Source organism: Miniopterus schreibersii (genome assembly GCF_964146895.1).
Source record: "Miniopterus schreibersii genome assembly, chromosome: 10".
NCBI classification, from domain to species: Eukaryota; Metazoa; Chordata; class Mammalia; order Chiroptera; family Miniopteridae; genus Miniopterus; species Miniopterus schreibersii.
This window is the reverse complement of record NC_138110.1, coordinates 68994044-69013387: the sequence shown is the minus strand read 5'-3', so window position 1 is coordinate 69013387 and position 19344 is coordinate 68994044. Positions and strand designations below refer to the sequence as shown.

Below are 19344 nucleotides of genomic sequence, written 5' to 3'. Positions count from 1 at the left end.
GAGAGCCTATCAGAACAAAAGTGGGAGGAAGGTGAACTGTTGAACTCTGTTTGAGTTGAGACACCCATCTTCATTCTGCCCTCAGACACTGGCACTCCTGGTTCTCCGGCTGTTGGACTTGGGACTGAATTACACACTAGCTTTCCTGGTTCTCCCAGAGAGCTAATCATGATACTTCTCAGCCTCCATTATCACATTAGCCAATTCCTATAATAAATATGTATACACACACACACACACACACACGCATGTATATCTATATATATGTGTATGTGTGTGTAACTTACTGGTTTTCTTTCTCTAGAGAACCTTGATTAATACACCTCTCTACCCTGTGTAGCTTCTCCAGATGGGAGACTGAAACCTTCCCACTCAGGGAAGTGGACTAACTTAAAAGGCAGGGTCTAAAGCGTATCAGGTGTTCCCCAAAGAAAACCCCCCAAAAATAGCTATGAAGTGAAGCCTACACCTACAAGCTGCACATCTGTGTGAAGAACGAATTTCCATCTTTTTAATGTCTACTATCAAATACAAGTAAACAACCAGGCATTACCTGCCATTTAAGGAAAGACTCTTCATGAAAGAAAAGAAAACAAACAGAAAAAAAACTACTTGGTTGAAACCAAGACTATGCAAGGAAAAGAAAACATTTTTTAAAAAGAAATTATAATTAATATCAGAGAGGTAGGAGGTATTGCATCCATAAAGCAATAACTTTTTAAAAAGGAAATTTTGGAAAACAAATTAAAACTATGATAGCTGGTATTAAAAAAACTTAATAGAAGGGCTGAAAGATCAAGTTCAGTAAGTCATTCAGAAACTTCAGCAAAACTAAAAAAGATGAAAAATAAGACAATTGATTAAAAATTAAAGAACCAGTATAGGAGGACCAACACATGAAAATTAGGATGAAAACAGACCCATATTGGGGTACAGTAAAATTTTAGGCACTGGTGACAGAAAGAATCTTTAAAAAATGGGGGGGTAGGGAGAGAGGTGGTGATAAGAGAATATTTGGCTCCAAATTGCCCAAAGTACCTCTGGAGACTAAAAGGTAATGAAATAGCTTCAAATTTCTAAAGAAAATTGTTTCTAACCTCTGACTGCCTTTAAACATTGGGAGGGGGCAGGTTTTTCGGCATGCAAGGTCTTAAAAAATTTAAGACTCAGGCACCCTTTCTCAGGAAGCTACTAAAGATGTGCTTCACCAAAATGAGGAAATTAACCAAGAAAGAGGAAGATACAGGAAACAAGGCCAAGACAGGCGAAAGGCAGAGGGAATCCCAGGATCTCATGAAAGCAGATCCCTACATGAGACTGTGGGGCTCGACCAAGAGAGAACCATCAGTGCAGGCTAGAGCAGCACGCACAATGTCTGGAGTTTAAAAAGCTTAAATGTTAAAAAGCCTTGGTATCACACCTGCCTGTTCAAGTCTAAATTCAGTGAAATTTTTATTTTATTGCATGTTTTTCAGAAGATCAAGACAATCTCCAAAAAGGTCAATTTTCCAAATATCTAAAAGCATGTAATTTGCATAAGCATACTGACAAGTTAAAGTATATTGTAAATCTCATAAAATACTGTCTCATTCTCTATTTTTGCATTCCTGAGGCGACTTTCTCTGGCCTGAAAACAGGCATTCTTTCAGATGGAGGAGACTTTGATAGCGTATGACTCCACCAAAAATACATGTGCATTTGTGTCTTTAGTAGAAAGGGAAAGATCCCAAGATCCTTAAGAAAATTAATTTGGGGAGGGAATGGAAGTAGATTAAAGAATATCACATGATTGTTCTGTCACTTAAATACAAAGCAGAGATAAACTCTAATAAAGAAAGTCAATGACCTTTTAGATTATTCGGTGGGAAAATCCAAGGCACTTTGAAATTCACATTTGTCTTCCTTTTAGCATTGCTGGACTGTGTAACAAACCAAAGCAACCACTCCAGATTAAAATGACCAGAAAATAACTTCAGACTTCTAATCTCTGGATTTCAAATTTTATCAAGAAAATTACTATACTTCCTCTTATCATCTTAAAAAAAAACTTTCATTAGTTATGGGAGTAGAAACTGAAAACAGCAAAGGCCTAGAACTTTAAGGAACAACTATAATTCAAGAATGAGAAATCATTTTGTTCCCTGTCCCCACATCCAATTTTATCACCAAAAAAAAAAAAGTATCAAGGAAGGAATTATAAACTTGAACAAAATAGCAAAGGAAAAATGACAAATGAGCAAAGATCTTGCTAGTGACAGCCTAGATAAAGTTTGAAAAGGCAACTTCAGTGTAAAAAAGAATCACCTTTTCCTATTGTTCATACAGTTATTTTGAAAGCCAAAGTCAGCTTATAAAAAAGGGAAAAACGAAATTAAAAAAACAAACAAAGGGAAACTCCAACAATGGGAGGAGGATAATGCAAAGTGGAAAAAAAAATTAGGTCTTTTTTCTCTTTGTCTTTAAAATGTTAGTCAAATATTGAAATCCTCTACCATGATTAATTCCACAGAACAGTTCTTTTAGTTATTCTATACCCTTAACCCATTCATTTGACCCATGTTCTGGGCCTCTCCTTCCTGCTGCGCCCACGAAAATCCCCACCCAGAGCTGTACAGGATGCTTCACTAAGAGACGTCTAATTTCTAATACTTTGTCAGAAACAGACAGAGGCACCACCATGTAGAGCAGCCAAGGCCTCCAGGTTCCAGTAAAACAGACGTGTTCAAATTCTGCCCCTTCATGTGACCTCTGACAGACTATTCAACTCCTCTAAGTCTCTGGTGGGGTTTTTTTTGGTGTTTTTTAAAAAATCTATGATAATAAGTGTCTTTCTCAAGAGTCCTGTGAGGATTATGTGAGATCAGATATGTGATATTCGGCCCAGCGCAGTCAGTACTCAGTCTGTTAACCACAATCGTTATAAACATGGAGAGCACAAGAGAGCACATAATCAATCCAAGCCCACTCTGATAACTACTGTTCTCCAGTCACCTTCACCATAGGAAAAAGCTTCTGGTAATCATTAATGCAATCGTCTTAAAATCTAATTCTTTCAGTGCAAAAACTCTAGAGATGGAGAACAGATCATTGATGGCTGTGGGTGGAGTGGTGGGGATAGCAGAAGGGAATTGGGAGGGGGAGGTAATGGAACTGTATCCTGATTGGGATCGTGGTTATAAGATCAACGCATTGGTCAATATTCATGAAATTTACACCTAAAAGAGTAAATTCTACCACGTTAATTAAAAATATTTTTAAAACTGAAAAACAAAAAATCCAACCTTTTCTAACAAGAGACTAAGTCAAAATAATGACACAACTGAACTTTTAAATGCCCAAAATATTGTAACTGCAATATTCTATATATTATCATATAACTAACATAAGGCATATCCAATTTTAGTTACCAGCACTGATTTTTTCAAACACAAAATGTCAATACCATAATAAACACGAGGCACTGCTTTGCTATAATAGAAGCAAAAAGCCTCGAAATGTACCTACATCAATCATCAATCAACACTAGTGGTACTCTCCACTGACGGACAGACTTCACAGATCTCTATTTTGCTGCTTAATGAGTAAGTTACTTAGATGCATGAGTTATTGTTCTCAATCCCTAAAAAGTAATATATAAATAGTAAACTTTAAAAATTAAATAAAGCTTAAAGTGACTAGAAATGTACACATCAAGAGATACAATCCACTAAAAAGTCAAGCCATAACATGTTTCACTCAGAAAACAATTCATAAATTGTACAATGGCAAAGGTAACATCCCGATACAAACACATTTTATCTCTGTCATCTCCTGGTTTCACTGTACGTAGGTTTGGCCACCAAATAGACTTTTTTTTTTTTTTTTTTTTTTTGCCAATTCAAATAAACTGGAAAAGGCAATGTGAAATGAACACTGTGAAAATAAAAACCCAAATGCCCTTCAACTGGTGAAGGTATAAACAAATTACTGTATAATCCACGCAATGAAACACTACTCAGCAATTAAAAAGGAACAAACTATTGATGCTTACAAAAACAAAGATGGCTATCAATTATGGTGAGAGAAGCTCCTCCACGTGCCCCCCCAAATCAGCTCCTACAGTAAGATTCCATTTAGATAAAATCTTAGGAAATGCAGATTTATCTAGAGTGACAGAAAGCAGATTAGTGGTTGCCTAAAAGATAGCAACCAGAATAAATAAACAAATAAATAAATAAATAAAAAGACAGTGGCCAAAGGGATTACAAAGAGCCAGAGGAAACTTTTGGGGGTGATAGATATGCTAATTTTGATTGTGCTGATGGTTTTAGTGGTGTCTACATGTAAAATACATCAAACTGTACACTTTAAATATGTGCAGTTTCTTGTATGACAATTATACCACAATAAAGTTGTTTTTTTAGAAAAAAGACCACCATAATAAACTATGTATTGCAATAAAGCAAGTTGTAATCTTTTTGCTGGTGGAGGGTCTTGTCTTCCATTTGTAAAAAAAGCAAGACCTGTGAAATGTAATAAAGTGAACCTCAATAAAACAAGGTAAGCTTGTATGTGGAAATCAGAAGCAATGAATATTGCACTTATGAAATACTGTTCTTCCTCATATTCACAGGATTTAAGTATTCAATACTAGATCTTTTGAAACACTCACAATTCTAAATAAAAACAACATGGTCTTCATTCTTCTTTTCCCGATTAATAGGTGGAGGGAGAAGAGACGGAAAGGCTACACAACTTGCTCCGGACATAGAATAAATAAATGCAAGTTGACTGATTACTGGGAAGCTGATTCACCACATTCCCAGTCCAATTCTCTTAATTGCCTTCAAATCCTAATTACTTTAAGTAAAACTGAGTAAGGATGATAAAAGCCTAACATACAACAACATGGAAAATGTAAAAGTCACTTACAGTTTCTCTAATACCTTACTGGTTCCTTAATTCCATCTGCAGGTCTCAACCTCTGCTGACATTGCGCAGATGTCTTTTAAAAAAACCTCCCTGGGTGAGGCCTAGCCGGTTAGAACGTTGGCCCATGGGCTGAAGAGTCCCGGGTTCAATTCCAGCCAAGGGCAATCCCCTGCCCCTCGAGGGAAGCAACCAGTTGATGTGTCGCATCTGTCTCTCTCTCTCTCTGAAAAGCAATGTAGAAAATATCCTCGGGTGAGGATTAAAAAAATAACTCCCCAGGTGATTTTCATGAGCGGCAATATTAAAAGACCTGAGATAAATCAGGTTTAGATTTCTCATTAAAGGAAGACAGAAGAAAGCAAGGTGTGACAAAAAGGTTTAACCACGGCCCAAGGTTTTTCAAATCAATATTGAACTGCTGAACACACGCAGGCCAAGATTTAATAAATTCAAAGTAAAAATATGCACAGAGGTGTCGTCAGAACAGGTTACATAAGTAACATACCAGACTGACAAATTCTCTTCAACTTTTTAGAATGCTAAGATTGGCATCTTGACATCAAGGTGATGAGCTAAGCACTGAAAAAATATGCCACATATCCACTGCATTTAAAACATAGAATAAACTGACAATAAATTGTGAACTGTTTAAGCAGCACAGATTGAAGAGACCATCTTTGTCTTTAGTCTGTGCCCTGAATGAGTGCTCCTTGCACTTTAGGATACACTTCTTAGGGAAGATTCTGACTCAGTGGGTCTTAGGACGTGGTCTACAACTGCGTTTCTAACAAGCACCCAAGTGACAACGATGCTGCTGGTAGGTAGACCACATTTTTAGCAGCAAGTGCCCACCTAACTTGAATACTGGTTGTAAAATTGTGGTAGGCAGTTAGACAGACAATAAGCAGAGCAAGAAGATGGGCCAGGTTCAGAAGGTCACCAGGATGGAAAGCCCTGGGTGCCTGACAAAGGACAACTGTAAGGTGGGACCTTACCCCCCCCCCCAGGTGGCCTTTCCTCCCCTAGCATATCACTGGTCATGTGGTTTGGATCCCCTGATCTTTCCTCCCTAGAGATAACATTTAGGCCTCAGTTGTTTTTCAGCTCAAGGCCCAAACAACAACAAAACCAGCCACAGCTGACCTCAGAACCAGCTGCACTGAGTAACTGCCCCCACCCCTGACACCACCCAATCAATCAGTGGAGCCCACAGCCCTGAAAGGACACAACTGGAAAGCTGCTGAACATTATACTGAGATGTTCCCCCTGGGACCTCCCCTAACATCTCCTCCCTTAAAACCATTAGGGCTGAGACCCAGCCCTCTCCCGGTGGGGAGGGGCCCGGGGCACCTCTGCCTTTCCCTACCCCATCCCCACCCCCACTCCCCCTGCAGGTGAGTATCAGCTTCCTCACCCCTCAGCTCCAAGGGCACTTCTTTCCCGTGTTTCCTAAGCTCATTTCTTCTAGGAATTACTTCTTCCACCTCTGTAATTTTACCAAGTAAATGTTCTCTCAGAGCTCGGGTCTTGGCTCGGAATCCTTTCCTGGCCAGAACCCAAGGTTGCTGAGCCCAGGTCTGGGCTGAGCCCAGGGGACCCAGCACCCAGGGCCCGGTTCCCACCGCCGCCCACGAGGTGAACCGGCGGCCTGGTGACCCTCACGCCTGGGTTCCAGGACATCAGTGTCAATACGATGTGTTCCTAGGAAAGGGGGAGAAGACAGTGGTGCGGGGCGAGGCTAGAAGGCGCAAGTGAATATTTAAATCCTTGGACGGTCCAGCAGCGCCCAGAACCAAAAGATGCGGGCGCCCGTCGCGCCATCGCACTTGGCTTTCCGGCGCGGCACAGGCGGCGCGAGCTTCACAGACGGACGGCGAGACCCTCCCGCAGCTTCACTGCGACGGTCACACCACGCCCGGGGGACACCTGCAGGATTACCTGCCCCGGCCTGGGAGCTGCCGAGGTGGGCAGAAGGTACCCTCCGTGAACGGAAGCGTCCCCCCAACTCACGGCGCCTTCTCGCGGCCTGGCGCGCGGTGCGCAGCGAATGTGCATAAACGGGCGGTCACGACCCAGAAACGAGCGGGAAGGGGTCACACCTGTACGTACAGATGATGGCGCCAAGGAGCTGACCCGCTCACTGCGGTCCGCTCTGTGCTCAGAAACGAAAAAGGAGGCATTTTCCAGGCCAGCACTTCCAACTTGAAAGCCCAGGCTTCCCGCCCCCTTATGTTTAACCTCGTTTTCACTCTTTGACAACAATAAATAGAGGTGGAACCACAGGGAGAAGGATTCAGAAAAGGCTCAAAAAAATTAAAAAAATAAAAAACCACGAGGAGAGATGGACAAACAGTTGAGCTCAAGCGAAGGAACCTCGCCGGTGGTCGGGAGTGCCACGTTCTTACCTAGGCTGGAGGCGGGGGTTGGGTGCGGGCTTTTATTTGTTTTGTTACTGTCCGGGGTCACTCGGGAAGTAGGGTCTGGTTGTGGACACTCAGACTAGAGAGGCAGCGGGCTCTGGCGCCAACCTTCGCAAGCTCTGCCGCTTCAGGTTCGGTCACGTTCCCTGTCCCGGGCCGGGAACGCCGCCGCCGCCCAGACACACCAGCACCTGGGCAGCGTCGCCGTCCGCGTGAAGCCACAACCAGGACTTAAGATGGCGGCTAAACACCGGTCCCGGAGTCTGGCTATCGCGAGGAATCTGCCCAAAAGAAAAATGGCCTCCGGTCATGATCTCGCGGGTTCAAAAACGAACCAGAAAACGGCGCCAAAGGCTAGCTAGTTAGAGCCCGTGGACGCAGGGAAGGTGATTGGCCGGTGACCAGTGACGGTGACCCGCAGCGCTTGGCAGCGGGGGTGACTGAAAAACAAAACGCCACATTTCTGTGGTGAAGGGTTTGACACCGGATGCACTTCGGAATGTTCGGAGAGGGAAGGTGATAGGAAAGACAGGTTTGAAAGTAAAGGTGACTTTTACAATGCGGGATCAACCTTAAAATAGGCATAAACATAATTTCCTTAGAATGGTAGAGGAGATAAAAAGTTTTGCAAAACTGCAAAGCAAGACCTGCGCCCTTCCCTAAAGCCCGCACACTTAGGGTTGAGGGTAGAGGTTGCTGGAGGACGCCCAGCTCGTACTGCGCATGCCCGCTTTCCAACCCAATCCAGAGAAACGGTGAGTCCTTTTGTCCTGGTTTTCAAGGCAGCCGTAAAAGAGGGCGGGCAGTGGGCGCTGAACGGCAGAATTCGGAGCTTCGTGATTGGTCCAATCTGGGAGGTCCGGGAGCCGCTGAGAATCGTTTGCTACTGTTTTTCATCCAGTAAGTGCCTCTTGAGTACACCTGAGGAAGATGCTGTTCCAATTTGATATGCTATTTAAGTTTTTCAGTTTCAACAACCTGCCGTGATTGAGGCTGGATAAACCCCGCCCCCTGAGGGTGGCGCGAATAAATCGGTGGCCCATTCCCTCCGGCCGGGGCCGCCGCTTTCTAGGCTGAGAACTTCCCTAAAGCCCGGAGGGAGGAGCCGGAGCGGGACCCGCCGTCCTCGCAGAGCCGCGCATGCTCCGTCTCCCAGCGCGCGGCGCGGGCTGCAGGGAACGGTGTCCGCTTCCTCGCGAGGCTCGGCCTCTGGGGCCCGCTGGCGGCGGCGGCCTAGGGAGGCGCGGCGGCCGGTGGGCAGGTGAGAGCGCTCGCGTCTCAGGCGGACAGGCCGGCTTTCTGCGCGGCCCGAGAGAGGGGCGGGTGGCTCAGGAGGTGCCTCCTGCGCCGGCTCGGGAAGGTCACAGGGTCCTTTCCGTAGGATATTTGGGGGCGGGGATAAGGAGGCAGCCGGCTCCTTAGAAAGCTGAAGCCGAGCTTTGAGAAAGTTCTAGGCAGTAAATTCTCGTTGGAGGCGGGACTGGGTGGCGAGGGCGTGTCCCAGTGTCGCCGGCCGAGCTCCAGGTGCGGCGCCGCCTCAGCCTCCCGGCCGCCCGGCCCCGGGTGGAAAAGGGGTCGCGCGAGAGCGCTCAGCGCGCCTGCGCCGCCGCCTCCAGCCCGACGGGACCCGACGGGCACCCCTTCCCGGTGGGTCTGCGGCTCTCTAGGGGGCGCCCTCGGGCGCGGGGCACTGGCGTCGGAACTGGGACAGCCAGCCCGGTAGTGCCGCCTGTGGACGGCGCAGGCCTCGGCGCCCTGGAGGTTATGGGGTCGAAGCCCTTCCGAGGCGGCGGCCTCCGGGGGCCATGCCCGCCTTTCTCTCCAAGGGGACCGTGCCCGGGATCCTGCTGCTGTTTCTCAGGGCTCTCCGTCCTGGCGGTGTCTTCATTGTTTGACAGCTTATCCATACTTTATATAGACTGTGTACCATATAGGGCGTCCTCAAAAACTGCATCACACTCTAACGAAATGACTCCTTGCTGTACGTTCTTTTAAATTTTGAAAGTGAACTGTATGTTAATAAACTACAGACTTTATCATCATTCAGAGCATGTGTATGTTTTTTGGGGACACCCTGTATATGTATACTATATAATTTATATACACTAACTGTATATGTATACGTGTGTGTGTGTATAGATAGCTATGTGTATATATATATATATATATCACTGCTTAGTTAACAGATACAGTAGTGACCAAGGCAGGCATGGTCCCTGCCCACATGGAGCTCATATCGCAGTGATAGGAAAATAAACAATAAAAAGTCCATTGATAAATGAGCAAGGTATTTCCAGATTCTCCTAGGTTGGGTTACCTGGGAAGCAGGCGATCAGGAGACTTGAGGGCAGGGCATTAGTAGGAAGGACTTTTGGATCATTAGGAAGAACGGAAGCAGGACGGGTGGATAGGCAACACTGAGCTGCAGTGCAGTCCCAGGGAAGGCCTCCACCTGTCTCACAGGAACACTGGTGTCCGGCGGGCCCTTCAAAGTTGTCCCACGTTGGAGAGAAGGGCTAAGGCTTTTTACCCCTGCGTTGATGGGATCTATTCCTGGGAAGAGGGTGTAACATCAGCTCTCTTTAGCCTAGTCAGCCCTGGAGGGGGTCTGAGGGCTGGCCGGGCTCTCCTGGGAGCTGAGGTAGTGTCTCATTCTTAAGGTGGGTTAGGGTGGCACATCACAGCACTCACCACAGAGGTAGAGCTTTGAAGGTAATAGCGAAAACTCAGAGTGGGCACTCAGAGAAAGGCCCTCTGAGCAGGTACCATCTGAACTAACAGCTGAAACAGAATGAGCCTCCTTGTGTAGGACAAAGGGAACAAGACCCTACTTTCCACTGTGCACGGAGAACATGGCAGAAAAAACCAATGACTGCTATCTTGTGTTCTAGTGGGTGACAGTTGCCAGGTTTTACAGATATTGACTCCCTGCTGTAACTAAAGATGGAATAAGTAAAAATGGATTGAGACTAATTCAGAGGAAGATAGAGAAGAGGAGAAGTAGAGTTTTGAAAAATTAGTCAACTTGGTAAAGACTTTTAATCTATACGGTATTTTTTTCCTTCTATACAGCATTTAATTGTCTTGTTAGGATTGAACCTTTCCTTTCTCAAGCCTATATTCCCTGTGGGGACGGGAGCCATGCCTTATTCATCTTGGTAGTCTTTCCCCCCACCCCTAGCCTAATGTTTTGCTAATACCTAAAGACACTAAGTAAACATTTGAATAAAATTAATCGCACACATATTTGAAGTGAAAATTGATAATCCCTAAATGATATAAACACTAAATATGACTGTATTTGGATCTATCTTTACAGTATTCCCCAGTTTTATAAGTTATAACCAAGTACTAGTTGAAATATTAGATAATATACAGTAGCTTTAGTCAAACAGGAATCTCTAGAGGTGCCTATTTTTATATATGATTTGTATTAAAGATAATGTACTGCCAATAATAGCTGCCCTGTATTGAATACTTCCCACATATTAGACGCTGTACTAATAAGTATATATGTACTAATTTTCATTATGTAGCCCTATATTACAAATTATAAAATTGAGGCAGTAAAGAAGTAATTTGCCCAAGATCTAAACTAATGTGGGGTGGAGGTTAGAACTTGAGTCCCATCATTATTCAAAGCCTCATCGCACTAGGACTCTCGTATTTAATCAGTAGGCAACTTGAACTTTATTAAGTTTTACCAGAGAAACAAATATGAAATTAATCACCAACTTTGCTGATTTGCTCTTCCCTTGAGTTTTCCTGTTTGACAATTTGCTTTTCCGGCTCTTACTTTAGAAGCTTGTCCCTTATCTTTCCTATAATACTGTGGAATCTGATTATAGATCACCTTACTCTAATCAAAAGAGCCCCCAAAGACCTCAGAACCTCTCTCTTAAGAATCTGGATATTTTTATTGACATCTAGGCTAAGTGAAACTGCCCAGAGAAGTGGGCCTCCTTCATGGGGACCACTTCCCTTAGCCGTATCAGTCCTTTCCTGTTCCTGCAATACTCCAGGTTGATCGCAGTGATATTTTTTTGTTTTTAATAACTAATAATCACCAAGTTTAGACTAAGTGTCACAAATTGTGCTAACTGCACAACCACCTCGTGGTAAGGAAGTCATTACTCATTTTACAAATGATGAAACTGAGGCATAGTGAGGTTAAGTGACTCATCCAAGGTCACACAGCCAGTTGTAAAGTGGTAAGGTAGAGGTTGAAAGCCCAGAATTCCACAGCTCATCTCCTTAACCACTACAGGACAGTGCATTCTTACTAAAATGATGAGTTCTCCTTTACTTTCTGACACCGGTATGTAGGAACTAGATCCTGATGGACTTTTTATGCTCTACTAAGAAATTTAGACTACACTTTCTAGTCAAAATGTCACCGAAGGCCTTTAAGCAAAGCAGAAACATGATCACATTTGTTCAATTTTTTTTTTTTTGCAAGAGAGCTGTGTTAATAGTGTGGAGAATGGATTAGAGGGGAGTAGAAGAGAGCAGTGGTTCTCAAACTTTAGCTTCAGAATGACCTAAAAAATTTATTAAAGCATAGATTATTGGACCCCACCCTAGAGTTTCTGATTCAGTAGTCAGGAGTAGCCCAAGAATCTGCATTTCTAATTAAGTGCCCAGCTGATGCTATTGCTACTGAGGAGGGGACCACACTTTGAGAACCACTGGACTAGAATTAGCCAGGAGATCATGTGAGGTAATGAGGACTGAGGCTATGGGGAGAAGTTACATAAAATAAATGCATGTCACGTCGCAGGGTAGAGCCCACTGTATACAGATTTCTGAATTGAATGGCTTGGCAGGTAATGCCTTTTTTTTTTTTTTTCCAACAAAACAGGAAACACAGATTGAATAGCAGTTTGGAAAGGAAAGATTCATTTTTACATGAAATGAGTTTAGACTGTGGGCAGTTAGGTAAAGGTGAACAGTAGCAGTTGGCTATATGAGTCTAAGCTGGAGATGAAGATGCAGGAGTCATTAGTGGATGTGTTATAGTAGAAGCTTTGGATGTGAATGAGACCACCCAGGAAACAAGAACAAGGGGCAAGAATACCAAGGACAGATCTTTAATAAGGGTAAATAGGTGGATGGAAACTGGGGAGCCATTAAAGGAGACTGAAACTGAATAGACGAGAATCTCAAGTACTTAAGGAGTTTCAAGAACACATCAAAATGCTTAGAAAGATCAAATAAGGGAAGAGATTGGTGATCTTTATAGTCAGAGCAGTTTCCATGGAGAATGGAATGAAAGCAGTTACCTTGGGTTTGAAGATGGAAGTGGGAAGTGATTCTAGAAAAAGATGTGTTATTTGAAAGGAATCAGATTCTGTAATAGCTGGAAAGGAGACTGATAAAAGGCAGCTGCTTTAGGGAATTTGTTCTTGATTCTTTTCAGTGGAGAAAAATGGTCAGGTTATGCAAAGGAGGAAGATCCATTACCAGTGGGAGGTGAAGGAAACTAGGGGATAGAGGGGTTAACAATATGTGGACAGAGTAGAAAGTGGCACTGACTGGATCATAGGTAACAGCAGTACAGGTTCTTCCTCTGACACAGCGAGGAAGGAAGTTAAGATGAGAGCTGAGATGGATAGGTTTTTACATGTGAGGATGGGAAATTGAGAGTGATCTGCAGAAACAAAGGTGCAGAGTAAAATAGAAATCTCAAAAGTAATGAATATAGAAATCGGCCCTGTAGAGATTCAGAGCTGACCAGGGGTACCTAAAGTCCCTGCTGTAGCTTCATGGGCCCAGCCAGCTGCATGTTGAATCTGGAACAGTCTGGCTATCTGCATGATACCTGCTCTCCTTCCCCCCCACCAACCCCCAGCATCCAATGGCAGCCAGGTATAAAAACAGTGAAGGGATAGAAAGATTTTCATACAATTCTATAAACTTTATAAACACTAAAAACTATAAATAGCACATCAACCTTTCTGATAAGCCTCAGTCTGCCAGTAAACTGATTTTCTCTTCCTCATTAGTTACTAATCACTCATTGTTCACATTTTGGATTGCCAACTATTAGTAAAGTTCCCATATAAAACTCATGATGCTTTCAGTATATTATTTATTTATAAATACACTGATTACATGGTAATGGAGGAGGGGGATAGCAGAACCATAAAATACTTATGCATAATTGTACTGACCTTCACTGTACTCTAACTACTACTGACATGCTTCTGACTAGGCTGTGTTGTCAGCAGCCCAGCTACTGAGTGTAGGTCGAGTTGACCATGAATGGTAGGGTGGGGAAGTGGTTGGATTTTGCTGAACGGAAACTGTAGAACTCAGGTATGATCCATTTAGTTCATCAGGAGTTGACAGTAATGTTTTTGGTCTGTGTATTTGTACAAGACTAGGCAAGTTCAACAAAACTGTTATTTTAAGTGATGTATTTAGGAGGGGAAAGGAAACTTGTTCTCTTAGCATTTCAGTTGAATAGGCATGAGACAATATTCAGTCCTTCCTAATATGTGTACACACACAAAATTGCAAAAATTTGAACTGCCCTATTAAAAATTGATAAAAAGAACTATTTTTAGCATCAGTGATTGGAATTCAGAAATGAAGAATTCATAAATACCTAAAACAAACTTTGTCGTTGTAAAATAAAAGGCATACAATTTCAATAAACCTTATCAGATATCACAATCACAGGAGCTAGGTTACTTAATTGTTTAATAATCTACCTAGTGTTCTCTTCATGATTATATCACATTGGGTGGAAGTTTTTAGATGTAATTATTTTTTCAAATATTTGAAGCAAAGCAGCAATGAAGACATAAAAAAGAATCTACCTAACACTGGGTCCAAAAGACCAGCAGAGGGCGCCCAGCAAGCCCAGTAGGCAAAGCGAGAACCTTTCACAGAATATTTCCTGCATTTAGGTTTTGTGAATCTAATTTAGTAATGCCAATAGCAACATGTGGTGGTTTTACTTGACATGATGCTACATAGAAAGAGTAATATGATAGCTAGGGTCAAGCCGTTTAGAATTTTCTAGGAAGCCTAATTGTCTTTGTCTTTCACCTTACTGTGTGGTGCTTTCACCACAAAAACCTTCATTTAGGTTGGAATGTAACAAGTTGGAGTAAGCCTGTCAGAGGCCTTAGTGGTAGAAACTGAAGGGATAATAATCTCTGTAATACAAATTAGCAGGGGGGGTTGCTTTTCTAGGCACAGTAATACCTTACTTAACTTGAGAGAATATTTATGGTCAGAAGCATGTATCTCAGTGTTTTCCTTTCTTGGCCTTTATATTTATATGTACTCGAAAAGATTACAATATTTCAGTGAGGTGGAGATATAACAAGCTTCTCGCCATTCTGTTCATTCATCTCTTGCTATTTATTCTTTACTAAGAACCAAGCTAAAGAAAACTGAACTAAAATTAGCCCAGCTAATCTCAATTATTCGTAGGTCTCAGATGTATGTTTGGAGGATAATACTCTTTTCCCCTCTCATTTTGGACAAAGTGACACAAGATTACAATTAACCTCTTATATGCCTGACATAAGAATCAGAAGGACATGCCAGGCTTACTGCACTGGAGAGTTGACCTCAGTGACCCTCACAAGCATGCACCAAGCACCATGCACTTAGAATTTTCTTCTCGTCCGCTGTCATGCACTGGGAATTCTGACTGAGATACTTATTGTTAACTTTTGAAAGTTGCTTAATGGAATATCAGCCAAGACCTTTAGGACTCTGAAATCTAAGTCGATAGCCACAATTAACTGGCATTAATCTTGGAATCAATCATTTAGTATTGCCTCATTTCTAAAGCAGTCTCATAAAATTGCTATGAAAACAAAACAAAATAAAAAGTATTAAACTTCTGAATAATGCAAGGTATATATTTTTGAAAGAAGAGTAGAAGAAAGCATAATCTTTGTTAAGATTGCTTCTAACATTTTCTAAACTTAACAAAAGGCACTTCAATGTATAAAACCATAAGTATCTACTTCCTATTTTACTTATCTAAATTTCACTAATTTCATTTGTTTGGGTTTCCTCCATATTTCTAAAAGAGTCCCATATCTTCTGTTTTTGTTTGTTCAGGAGTGTATTTAAAGAAGAGTCAGGAAAGATAAGGAAAGGGGAGTCACAGGTATATTGCAGGAGGGTAAGAAGAGGAAAAATATCTTCCTGCTGTCATTTCTGTTGCTGCTTTACTCCAAAAAAAGCCAATGAATGAACAACAAGCACTAACTTACCTTAGGGACCAACCTGTCACTGCTCATCAAGTCTGACCATTTTGAGCACATCCTTGAGAAATGTTTGTTTTAAAATAGTTCCATACCACTTCGAATGACTTGCTAAGTGTTTTGGGGAAAGTACCATCTCAAGATAAATTCTATTTAGCTTAACTTTCCATTCCTACATTGGATTTCCCAGTCTCCTTGCTGCTCAGTACCATGAACCTTTGCAAGAGTCAGGGTTTTAAAAACCTTGTAAGTTTATTTGAAAAATGAGTTGGTAAGAAATCAGGTTGGTCTTTCTATTGTCCTTAGAAGCAACATATAGAAGCTCTTAGCCTAGGCTCTGGAGTGTTTACAAGAACATTTATTGCCATAGCATATTTAGCAATAAGACACTGGAAAGAAATCTCAAATTTCTATCAATCAGTGACCTGTCAAATTAGGATATCTCCATACACTAAAGCTGTACAGCTATTAAAAATCATAATGAAAATTTATATTCTTGGGAAAAAAGATTACAAAACAGCATGTATATTATGATCACATTTTTGTTACAACCAAAAAGATTATAGATGTGTTTAGCTTTCTTTTCTTATTTCTATATTTTCTAACTAAAAAGTAAGTCTGTATTATATTTATTAGAAAAGGACAGTGATGCGAATGTTCATTTTGAAAAACATCTCTCAGAAGAATTGAAAAGAAAAAAGGAGTTAAGTCAAAATTGTATCTCTAAAATGTATAAAAAGCACCACATGCCCTTGCCAGTTTGCTCAGTGGTTAGAGTGTTGGCCTGAGGCAGGTTGAAGGGTCCCAGGTTCGATTCCCGCAAAGGGCATGTGCCTCGGTTGCAGGCTCCATCCTTGGCCTCAGTCAAGGCAACCAATCTATGTCTCTCTCACTCATCAACGTTTCTCTCCCTCTCTCTCTCTCTCTCTCTCTCTCTTCCACTGTCTTTGAAAAGCAATGGAAAAAATATCCTCGGGTGAGGATTAAAAAGAATTAAATTAAAATAAAATATAATATAAAATAAAATAAATTTAAAATATACATATATAAAATAATAATAAAATAAAATAAATAAAATCTCCACAAGCGGATATGAACAAAACAAGGAACACATTACCTCACTGACTACATCAAATGTCAAATTTCAAACCTTTGTTGTCTTTTTTTTTTAAACTAACAATAAGCCTTATTTAGCAGAGTCCATTGTGTCTAGTTCTGGGAAGTTGGTTATTTAGGCAATAGAATACATGTAATGTGCTGGAAAGCTATTAAATGAAAGAAACTAAATAAAATTAAGGTTACTATGTTATTTTAAGAGTTCTAATTCCATCTTGCTTGGTGGAAATGGGCTGTTACGGTGTGAAAACTCAGTGTACTCATGTGGGCTAAAAGTGAAGACTCTAAAAGTACTTTGTAAAGTAAAAAGTTTCATCACCCTGATCCTCATCATTTTCCAAGCCTCTCAAAGGACAACAGTATAATCGTCAGAAAATAATTACCTGCTCTCTCACCCCCATTAGCCAAATCAATATGTGAGATATGGAGAATTTGAGGAAATGGTGGCTTGTGGGCATTGAGTAAACATTTAAGTAATCATTAAATCAGTCCCAACATCATTTATTAACCAGAAAGTGGTGTTACTAGGCCTCAGTGATATTTGGCAAATAATGAGTTTTCAACCAAAATAGATGCTGATTCCCAGGCTTAACTAAACCTAAATCTAGAAAAAGATGCATAGATCCTTAATCCATTATTACGATGAATAAGAATAGACGGTTAAACACAGCATAAAGAAAATGGAAGCCTCCTTTGCCTTTAACCCATGAATGACTCAAAGGTTTGTTGAGTGCAGGGAGCTAACTTGAGTTAGCTAATCTGAGGCTCTTCTCCAGGAAGGTTGAGAGTACATCACATTACTGTGATTTACATGGAGAAAACAGTATCACTTTCCCAGACATTGCTTTAACAGATTGTAGTTTAGTTTGTTCTGCGTTTTAGTTATTGAGTATCTCAACTTTATTATTATAACCTTTTATCAAAATGCCTTTCTTTTCTAGAAACTTTCCTAAAAGTTTATAATTCATGAAAAAGTTTTTAATTCAACTCAATATTCAACTAATACTGAGTTGTTAGTGATCATGGAGAAGTGAACCGTGATTAACAAAAATGCTACCTATTAAAAGTACTTTGACTTGATAGCCATAGGTTGAGAGTGACAGATGCTAAAGTCACCTTAGGTATTGAGGAGACTAGATATGAATGACAGTATCTTTCAAACCTTCAATTCAAGGTACTTTGTAGACAAAAATGCCACATATCATTCGACACAAGCCAGTGACTTTGGTGTAGCACCTGTCCCTCCTTTCCTCTAGGAAGTAACCGTTACAATAGTTCTTCCCTCTATTCTCCAAATCACCCAGTGCCTCCCCTAATTGTATTATTTATCCTTAAATCTCAGGTGCTCCAAAGGCTTTTGCATAGTGGGCTTCAGTGAAATTTAATCATGATAGTTATTTGTGATTGACTTTCTCCAAAGATAGGACATAAGCATGTTAATAAAAGGTATGGTTTCTAAAGGTTGCACAAAGTGTGAAGGATACTAAAGTACTATAGAAAAAGAAAAGGCCATAAAATACTTCCAGTTACAAAGTAGGCCATGTTTTCTCCATCTAGTAGTTTAAGTTGAGTAACAAAGTCCTTATAAAATATGAATATGGACCTTGGGGAGAAATGGTTTCTAATGCTGGGAATAATATATGTATGTCGATATTAACTCCTAAGCTTTCTGATTATTTTTAATATATATTCACAGAGCACAAAGACAGTTCAGGTATTTAGCTCATTCGTACTATATTTTAGTCTTAACTAAAGAGAAGGAATAAGTAAAAATTGTGTTCAGACATTTTTCTAATGGTATTCACACAAAATTACTATAAGGGATTTCTTGATACCAAAACTCATATGCATGCAATTGAACCCAATTCTTGATATATCCCATAGAAGATGAAGCAATCCTTATTGTTCTGTGCTCAGAAAATAACTTGGAAAGTGGTCCCTTATCTTCACAAGTTTGTAAGCTAATCACTAAAGCCTCATGAGTGTCCCTGAAGTAGAAAAGTATAAGGAGTCTTTAGAGGTCTAGACTCAAGTTCCCAAAGCCAACTGATCATCAGAAACAGACTTCCAGGGCCTTGCTCCACACTTTCCAAATCAAAGGCAGACAAAAAATCTCTTTTCAATACTAACTAGCTTTATAACTTCAAGCAATTTACTAGCCCCAATTTCTTCATGTAAATGGAGTTAACAGTAACCCCTGTAGGGGAGAGTTATTACTAATAAGGGTAAACAGTCTGAAATGCAGTTGTTCCTCACATAAATGTGGAAATGGTATTAATTCATCCTAGTTCATAGAGTTCAAGCCATAATTTTTTGACTGCAGTTGGAATCCATGAATGACTGTCCCAGTCTCAGTTGAAACACCATCACTTAATCCTGTCAAAACATAGAATCTAAATTTTTATTGCATATTTAAGGAAATTTTATAAAAAAAAATTATATTCATGCATGAGTGACTGAAAAGATTGATGTAACTCTCCCAGCAGGTAATGGTGCTCCTTTACAATTGTTGACTAAAAGTTTAGTAATGCTTTCTAGGTTTCCCAAGCCTAACTTCCTGCTATCTCTTTAGATCTATAACATATCTCAAAAGTTAATTAACATTATAGTATATTGTAACTAAAAATGTTTTAACAGTCAGCTTTTATTAGAGTGCAATATTC

General features: G+C 41.0%; 1 protein-coding gene across 1 annotated transcript in view; it reads right to left on the bottom strand.

The window, feature by feature from the left end:
- The window catches only part of SLX4IP (SLX4 interacting protein), a 160409-nt gene extending 152858 nt beyond the window's left edge, over positions 1-7551 (bottom strand). Inside the window, exon 1 of the mRNA XM_081149810.1 lies at positions 7317-7551. The gene's annotated coding sequence lies outside the window, so the exon portion shown is untranslated. The remainder of the gene's footprint in view (positions 1-7316) is intronic.
- Between the last annotated feature and the right edge of the window lie 11793 nt (positions 7552-19344).